General features: G+C 46.1%; 1 non-coding gene across 1 annotated transcript; it reads left to right on the plus strand.

The window, feature by feature from the left end:
- The first annotated feature begins 2,436 nt into the window (after positions 1 to 2,436).
- Trnas-cga (transfer RNA serine (anticodon CGA)) lies at positions 2,437 to 2,511 on the plus strand. Its single transcript has one exon. It is a non-coding gene; the product is annotated as a tRNA-Ser (tRNA).
- Positions 2,512 to 8,555: the final 6,044 nt, after the last annotated feature.

An 8,555-nucleotide genomic window follows, 5' to 3' on the forward strand; every position in this document is an offset into this window, starting at 1 on the left:
AGTCAAAGAGAAGACTGACACACGCAAACACAGAGATAATTAAGAGTAGAGCTGCTGTAACAGAGTACTAGTGTTATATTTTTTGGGGTGTGGCAAATTTTTAGTTCGGTGTGTTTATGTAAGTTGAAGGGCCAATTGCAGATTGAAGTGAAACGAAACGTGTGTTTTGGGTTTGACACATTAGTACGATGAATGATAGTTTATTTCAAAAGTACTTGATTGATGCATAAATTCGTGGCGTTATTCATTAGGTCGGTACCACTGCACTCTGAAGCACAGTTTTTTTTCATTATTCAGTTGTTTCTGGAATTAGACTGTTTCGAACAGAATATCACATGTTGTTAAAAGCTGGTTTTGTTCATTGTCAAGGCCAATCAGTGGACTGAGTCAAGTACAGAGAAATGAACACTCCCTATACATGTTGCTCTGCGAATTTAATCGACGTTCTAGTGCTGCAGAAGACACGAGAAAAATTTGTATTGTGTACTGGAGGGAAACATCCGCGAGGACGACACGAAGATGGTTTCCTAGTAACCGAGAAGGAAACTTGGTCTAGTGATGGACCAGTTTCTGGAACCTACTTTTTTTGTGTAAAGCGCCTCTATAAGTTCCTTCGAGAATAATCCTCGTCAAACAACAAGAGGATTAACACAAATTATGAAATGAGGTCACACAAAAATTCTGTATCACCTGAATTCACTGAATAAGTAGCCAAAATTGGGTACACGGGTACAACATGTGTTAAACGTTACCAACATACAGGAGGTGGGCAAAAATATAGAAACACCGCGAGAAATGCATGCCTGAACATACGTGCAGAGGCTAGACAAGCTTATAGGTTGCCCTGTTGCATTTGAACACTACCGGCACCTGCGATATGTCCACAAAGTGTTGCTGGTAGGAGTCGTAGCCATTACAGTGATTGGTGTAGTTCTGAGTGCATTATGTTGGAGCTCAGAGGATTCGAACGTGAGCAAATTGTTAGTGCTTTTCTGGCGGTTGCTTCTGTAACCACGGTACCGAAGTCTTTCGTATTTCAAGAGGCGTAGTGTCGAAGATTTACAACGCATACAACAATAGCGGAGAAACGTTGTCCGCTAAGTCACAACGCGGACGAAAGCGTGTGTCCAGTGATTGTGAAGGACGCTCATTGAAGAGCATAATGACGAAACATAAAAAGACGGCAGCTGCAAAAGTCACATCGGAATTGAACTGACGAAACCTATCAGCATCAACACAACAGGAAGGGGGCTGAAGAATCAGGGAACTGCAGAGCGAGCTGGTATTCCGAAACCACTCGTAAGTGATAAAAAAGCCCGTCACAGGGAAACTTGGTATCAAATTCAAGGAATCTGGGCTCTGGAGAATTGGAAGAATGTCACTTGTCGGGTGGGTCTTGTTTTGAACTTGTGGACGAGTTTACGTCGCAAGAGTGGAACGTAGCGGGGGTCCATTTATGGTTGGGGAGCCACATTGTGGAACTGCATGGGTCCCACTCCTACTCTGGAAAGTTGAAAAAAATGGTTCAAATGGCTCTGAGCACTATGGGACTTCACTTCTGAAGTCATCAGTCCCCTAGAACTTAGAACTACTTAAACCTAACTAACCTAAGGACATCCCACACATCCATGTCCGAGGCAGAATTCGAACCTGCGACCGTAGCGGTCGAGCGGTTCCAGACTGAAGCGCCTAGAACCGCTCGGCCACTCCGGCCGGTGAAGGTTGCATTATAGCTAGCGATTATGTGACCCTTTTTGGCTGAAGAGAGCCGTCTCATGGTTCAATGTCTGTTCCCTAATGGGGATGTGTTCAAAGACGATAGAGCCCTTGTTCAGACAGATCGCATCGTTAACTACTGGTTTTGAGGGCACGAGGATGAACTGTCCATCTGCCCTGGCCACCACAGTCTCTAGATCTCAATAATATTGGCCCTTTGTGGTTTACTTTGAAGAGAAGGTTACGTGATAGTTATCCATTTCCTCCGTCTTTAGCGAGATTTCCAATGTTTTGCAGGAAAAAAATATATGACGCACTTGAAATCCATATAGGGCCTGTATTTGTCCATTCCGAGACTAGAAGTTCTTTTGAATGTAAACGGCCTTTATTCATCGTGGTTTTATGTTTTGGTGTTTGTTAACCTTCTTACATCACTGAACAACCAGATGGTCGCTACCATTGGGACTCTCTTGGGTACAGAACATTTCTCGAAACATTCCAGAATGAGATTTTCACTCTGCAGCGGAGTGTGCGCTGATATGAAACTTCCTGGCAGATTAAAACTGTGTGCCCGACCGAGACTCGAACTCGGGACCTTTGCCTTTCGCGGGAAAGTGCTCTGCTAGTTCTGCATGTCTCGCAGGAGAGCTTCTGTAAAGTTTGGAAGGTAGGAGACGAGGTACTGGCAGAAGTAAAGCTGTGAGTACCCGGCGTGAGTCGTGCTTCGGTAGCTCAGTTGGTAGAGCACTTGCCCGCGAAAGGCAAAGGTCCCGAGTTCGAGTCTCGGTCGGGCACACAGTTTTAATCTGCCAGGAAGTTTCTTTCTCGAAACATTGTTACAGGTAACAAACAATGGAGCCTTTATGCGAACTTACGGAAGAGGAAAGGAGCTGGTCACTAAACGGAAAAAAGCAACACCCCTATACGGCAGAATCGCCACAGTTGCAGCTGCTGATGTTTCTTGGGATCGACTTCGTCACCTTCCATATTCACCAGACTTGGTTCTTTCTGTAACAACACTCAGCGACAAGTGTTTCGTGACGAAGCTTCTCTTAACTGCCGGCTAACAGATTTCTTCATGTCGAAACTACATCAGTTCTACAGAGCGGCACAAACGGTCATTGATAAAAATATATATTACATTAGTGAGAGAAAGCGTAGTTTATCAATTACGTTATTGAATATTGTACTGCATGTAGTTTGCTTTATACCAATAAAATGAAATCACGGATTGTAAAAAGGGCACGAACTTACACACCCATCCAGTTCATAAAGCCTTCGGAAGTAGGCGCCTTTAGCGGACGAGTGAAGGTAGAGGGGGTGGGAGCGTGGCGTGTGGAGTGGCACGCTGCCCCGGGAGGCGGAGGCTGCGGAAGCAACAGGCCACGCGGGCCCTGCGCCTGCGCGCCGCCCTCCCGTTGGACGCCGCGGGTGGCTGCCGCCCCCTAGTCCGGCGCGCACGCCACGCGGGCTGCGGGTTGCCTGCCCGCCAGGCTGCATACATCCGGCCGGCGCCTGCCGCGGCCAGCTCAGACGCCTCCGCGACACACCTCGCCGCCGCTTGTCGCTGCCGCTTCTGCTGCTGCTGCACGTGAGTAGCGCTGCAGCTGCTGCTGGCGTGGTCTAGCCGCTAGCGCTTACACTCCTTTCCACAATTTGATAAGCATACCTGACACGTTGATGAAACCATCTCGGGTGATCCGCCGAATTGTGTCGCAAACTTTCGATGAGTTTCCTACCCATCATATTCAGGGGAACACATCGTCTTCGGCTGGAGATGATGGCTAAGAAACTCACGGAAATGCTGCGACGAGACGACGCCACCATTCGGCTGATCACCCGACAGGCTTTTATCGTTTGAATACCCTGAGAAAGCCTGCCATCACATAAACCGTAAACGTTCTCACTACGGCACCGTGGTATCCGTGATGCGAAGAAGTTTATAGAACCTGCATCGTTAGGCAACATACAGATACAGCGGTGGTCAGGAGAATATTTCGCCGTGCGAGTTCCGTCTTGTTACGGGAGAGAGTGTACTGCGCCAGAAATCAGTTGGATAGAAACAGCCGCGAATTTTTGGCTGTCCATCTGCGGCATACTGAGTGGCTGTTAGCTTTAGATTGGAGCTGGGTTGTCTCTAAGTCTGTACTGTTCCAATGTGCCGATGATTCGTGTGCTACTTTAGATCATTTTCCTTCAGCTCTGTTTGTGGAAGTGACAGGATATAGAGGAATGTTAAACCTCTTTTTTCTAGTATTTGACCAAATATTATTGTTATTTTAGTCTTAATTGCAGATTTGATCATGCAAGTACCTCAACGACATTATAAATAAAGACATATGTTAGTTTTTGAGTGGATGTATTAAGTGATATAGATGCCTTAGTTCAAGAAATGTCTACAATGATCGCAAACAGAATCAGGGAATTTGGTTCCACAGTAATAATCTCATGTTACCTGATCGTGCTTAACGCTATCAATATGTGTTTAATGTTATAAGGGATCGATGCATATTGGTCTTATCCTTACGTTCTTCCTGTCTTTGTAGGTCTTAGCCTCTACCGAGCAAATATACTATAATTTGGAAGAACAACGCACAGTGTGAACTTGAACCCATCGACAAAATTTCGAAGTATTTTGAGAGATATTTGTAGGGTATTTGGCCACACGGAACACACTGTATTCGCATGTTGGCTACAGAGTAGTTTCATTTCATTTGATTGCCCCTCTGTGTCTTTGAACCTCCCTTGCACTGGAAGCATCTACCCAAAACTGCCTACGTCGAAGGTATGGGCTGTAGTGACTTGTATGGAAGTTAACTTGTCCCATCTACTCGCGGTGCCTGCCGTTGCTAAAGTGTGTCCAACCTCCAGCTTGCTTTCAGTGCTGCTCGACTTTGTCTCGAGTGTCGTTTTTCCGCCATTTTTATTTCTAGGTTAATAGTGATAAACCGAAGTATGGATACGTTTACTAATAAAGAGTTGTTCGAAATCTACCTCGTGCATGGATTCACTTAACACAGTGGAAGAACACACAACGAATCTATGCTCAATTGAGCCCGCAGCGACTATAACCACACCTTAAGGCTGTTGCATTACTGTGCGCTTGTCTTGTACGCATTGCTGAATTGTTGTGGGGATATTTCCACAGAAACAAAAGATTGGGGTTACAAACGGAATAAATTATAATTTCGCTATTACTCTGTAATGAGTCAGCCGGAGACAACAGATCAATCAAATAAAAATACTCACAAAATATCCCTGATCAACCTTCAGAAATTTGACCTTGGATCTCGGGCTCACCATTTATTTTCCGTTGTCCTACGGAGCTGGCCCCACGGAGCTGGCCCGTTTCGGTTCAAGGTGTAGTCGTCCTCTACAGGGGCTGAGTGCGTTGGTTTTAGGTGTCCTCGTTGCCAGGGTGGCAGTGGTCCAGGCTACGAAAACACATCAGACCACTGCTAGCAGCACATGAAACATGTGGCTAGTGTAGTGACGAAATGTATGGCAGAAATGAAACCATCAACACACAGTAGCTTATTATCAAAAGTATACACTCTATTAGTGGCCGGCCGCGGTGGTCTCGCGGTTCTAGGCGCGCAGTCCGGAACCGTGCGATTGCTACGGTCGCAGGTTCGAATCCTGCCTCGGGCATGGATGTGTGTGATGTCCTTAGGTTAGTTACGTTTAAGTAGTTCTGAGTTCTAGGGGACTAATGACCACAGCAGTTGAGTCCCATAGTGCTCAGAGCCATTTGAACCAACTCTATTAGTCACTCTGTGAAAACGTATACTGTGTACGTGCATATTTCCTCAAACAAAATACATATTTTTCTGGGTTTCTAAGGCAAATAGTCAGTCTTGTCCGTAATTTCTTGCTTTAAAATTTTAACGCTACTTTCTTATCCACCTGTAGCGCTTCATGAAATACTGCCTGGAACGATTAAATGCTTATGAGAAGCTTAATACCCAAACGTATTCACAAGCTGCGACATGGTAGCCTATTAAAGAGTGACCCGAATATAGTATAAATTTACCTTGCTTCATGTATATGGTCACAATTTTTTTGTCTTCAGACAACCGGTTTCGGTCAATAATCAGTATCTTCAGATCTGTTTTATAAAAACATGTCCCAACAAAAATACAAACTTATAGCGACAAAGCATAGTATGGCACATCATAGTACATGCCGTAACATCGAACAGAAAATTATGCCGGCATCATGAATTTACCTCGAAATAAAACTTTTTGCCGTCATTTTTCATACACTGCTCAGCCAGAACATTATGGCCCCCTACCTAATATGCGGTATTTCCAACTTTGGCACGGATAGTGCAGCATAGCTCTGTGGTATGGAAACAATCAGGCCCTGGTTGGTAGGTGGAGGGAGCTGGCGCCACATCTGCACTCAACAAGTCACCTAATTCCCGTAAAGGGGGGCAAAGAGCTGTGACGCCACGTTCGGTCACATCACAAGTGTGTTCACTCGAGTTCAGATCTGGCGAGACGGGCAGCCAGCACATCAATTAGAACTCGCCACTTTGTTCCTCGAACCACTCCATCACGCTCCTGTCGTTGTGACGTAGGGCATTTTCTTGATGAAAAATACTACTGCCATCGGGTAACATGATCATCATGAAGTATACGATACTCAATGGCCGTCATGGTGTCTTGTACGCCGTCCACTGGACGCATGGATGCCCACATTAATGTACCACAGTGCATAATAGAGCCCCCGCCAGATTGTCTCCATCCTGCAGTACAATTATCAAGGAGCTGTTCCCCTGGAAGAAGAGGGATCCGTACCCTTCCCATGATGAATATGGAACTGCGATTCATCAGACCATGCAACGCTGTGCTACTGGGCCAACGTCCAGTGACGATGGTCATGTGCCCATTTCAGTCGCAATTGCCTTGTACTATGCCCAGCATTAAACTCAGTTCTGCCACAATTCGCCACCTGTCCTGTTTTACTAATCTGCCCAGTCTATGACGTTGGACATCTGTAAGGAGTGATGGCCGCCCAACTTCACGACGTCTGGACGTCGTTTCATCTTGTTTTCGCCACGTGTTGAAGACACCACAGCACTCCTTCAACACCCAACAAGTCGTCCAGGTTACGAAATGCTCGTGCCAAGACTCCGGGCCATCACAGTCTGCCCTCGGTCATACTCCGGTGGATCGCGCGCCTTTCCCATTCTACATCCGGACAGCACGCTCACTGACACTAAATCCACCGTGCATGTATCTGACTATCAGTCATTCCTTGCCAAGTTACGCTGCTGTCGCCTCGACGGGTTTATATCGAGAGTTGGTCGGTGGTCAAAATGTTCTGGCTGATCAGAGTATGTTTCTCGTTCTAACAGCAGGAAATTTTACTCGTCTCTCAGAATCTCAATTCTCATACAAACAGTACTGAATTTTCAGAATGAGATTTTCACTCTGCAGCGGAGTGTGCGCTGATATGAAACTTCCTGGCAGATTAAAACTGTGTGCCCGACCGAGACTCGAACTCGGGACCTTTGCCTTTCGCGGGAAAGTGCTCTGCTAGTTCTGCATGTCTCGCAGGAGAGCTTCTGTAAAGTTTGGAAGGTAGGAGACGAGGTACTGGCAGAAGTAAAGCTGTGAGTACCCGGCGTGAGTCGTGCTTCGGTAGCTCAGTTGGTAGAGCACTTGTCCCGAGTTCGAGTCTCGGTCGGGCACACAGTTTTAATCTGCCAGGAAGTTTCAGTACTGAATTTTATTTATTTACATTACGATTTAAAGCATGCAAGTCTGCAGCTCACTTTCAGTGCTAAAGTATGGAGGAAATATCGTATTGATTCGAGCCCCGCTGTTACTGGTGTATACCAATATACAGAATACGTCTATAGGTCTACTGTTTTTTGTTTTTTTTTTTCCTTTCTAGTCGGACGGTGGATTCAAGGTAAATGTCCGGTGGTGGAATTCCTGTTAGACCTTTTTGAGGGCACTTGATCTCGGGCAGCCTGTGATGATTCTATAAGTCTCGTTTAGGGCAAGGTCGATCTTTTTGGCATGATCGTAGCTGTGTCAGACAGGCCAAATTCCGCAGCAGAGTAACAGAGTGCTAAGGCTGATATTCTCAGGACACGAGACTGTGTCCAAGTTGTAACAGTTTGTTACCGTGGGATGTGTAGTGTAGACATACTGAAGATAATCAACAGAGTTAGGGGCGTAGTTATTTATACTCTGAGGAGCCAAGGTAACTGGTATACCTGCCTAATAACGTGTAGTGCACCCGTGAGCACGCAGAAGTGCCGCAACAAGACCTGGCATGGACTCGACTAATGTCTGATGTAGTGCTGGAGGGAACTGACACCATGAATCCTGCAGGGCTGTCCATAAATCCGTAAGAGTGGGAGGGGATGGAGATCTCTTCTGAACAGCAGGTTGCAAGGCATTGCAGATACGCTCAATAATGTTTGAGCCTAGGGAGTTTGGTGGCCAGTGGAAGTTTTTAAACTCAGAAAAGTGTTCCTGGAGCCACTCTGTAGCAGTTTTCAATTTTGGATGTGTGGAGTGTCACATAGTCCTGCTGGAATTGCCCAAGTCCATTGGAATGCACAATGGTCATGGATGGATACAGGTGATCAGACAGGATGCTTAGGTACATGTCACCTGTCAAAGTCATATCTAGACTTATCTGCGGTACCATATCATTACAACTACGCAAACTCCACACCATTACAGAGCCTCCACCAGGCTGAACCGCCACCCTGCTGACATGCAGGTCCATGGATTCATGAGGTTGTCTCCATACACGTACACGTCCTTCCTCTCGATACAATTTGAAACGAGACTCGTCCGACCAGGTAAATCTTT

The sequence above is a fragment of the Schistocerca gregaria genome, chromosome 4, assembly GCF_023897955.1.
Source record: "Schistocerca gregaria isolate iqSchGreg1 chromosome 4, iqSchGreg1.2, whole genome shotgun sequence".
In the NCBI taxonomy this organism is placed as follows: Eukaryota; Metazoa; Arthropoda; class Insecta; order Orthoptera; family Acrididae; genus Schistocerca; species Schistocerca gregaria.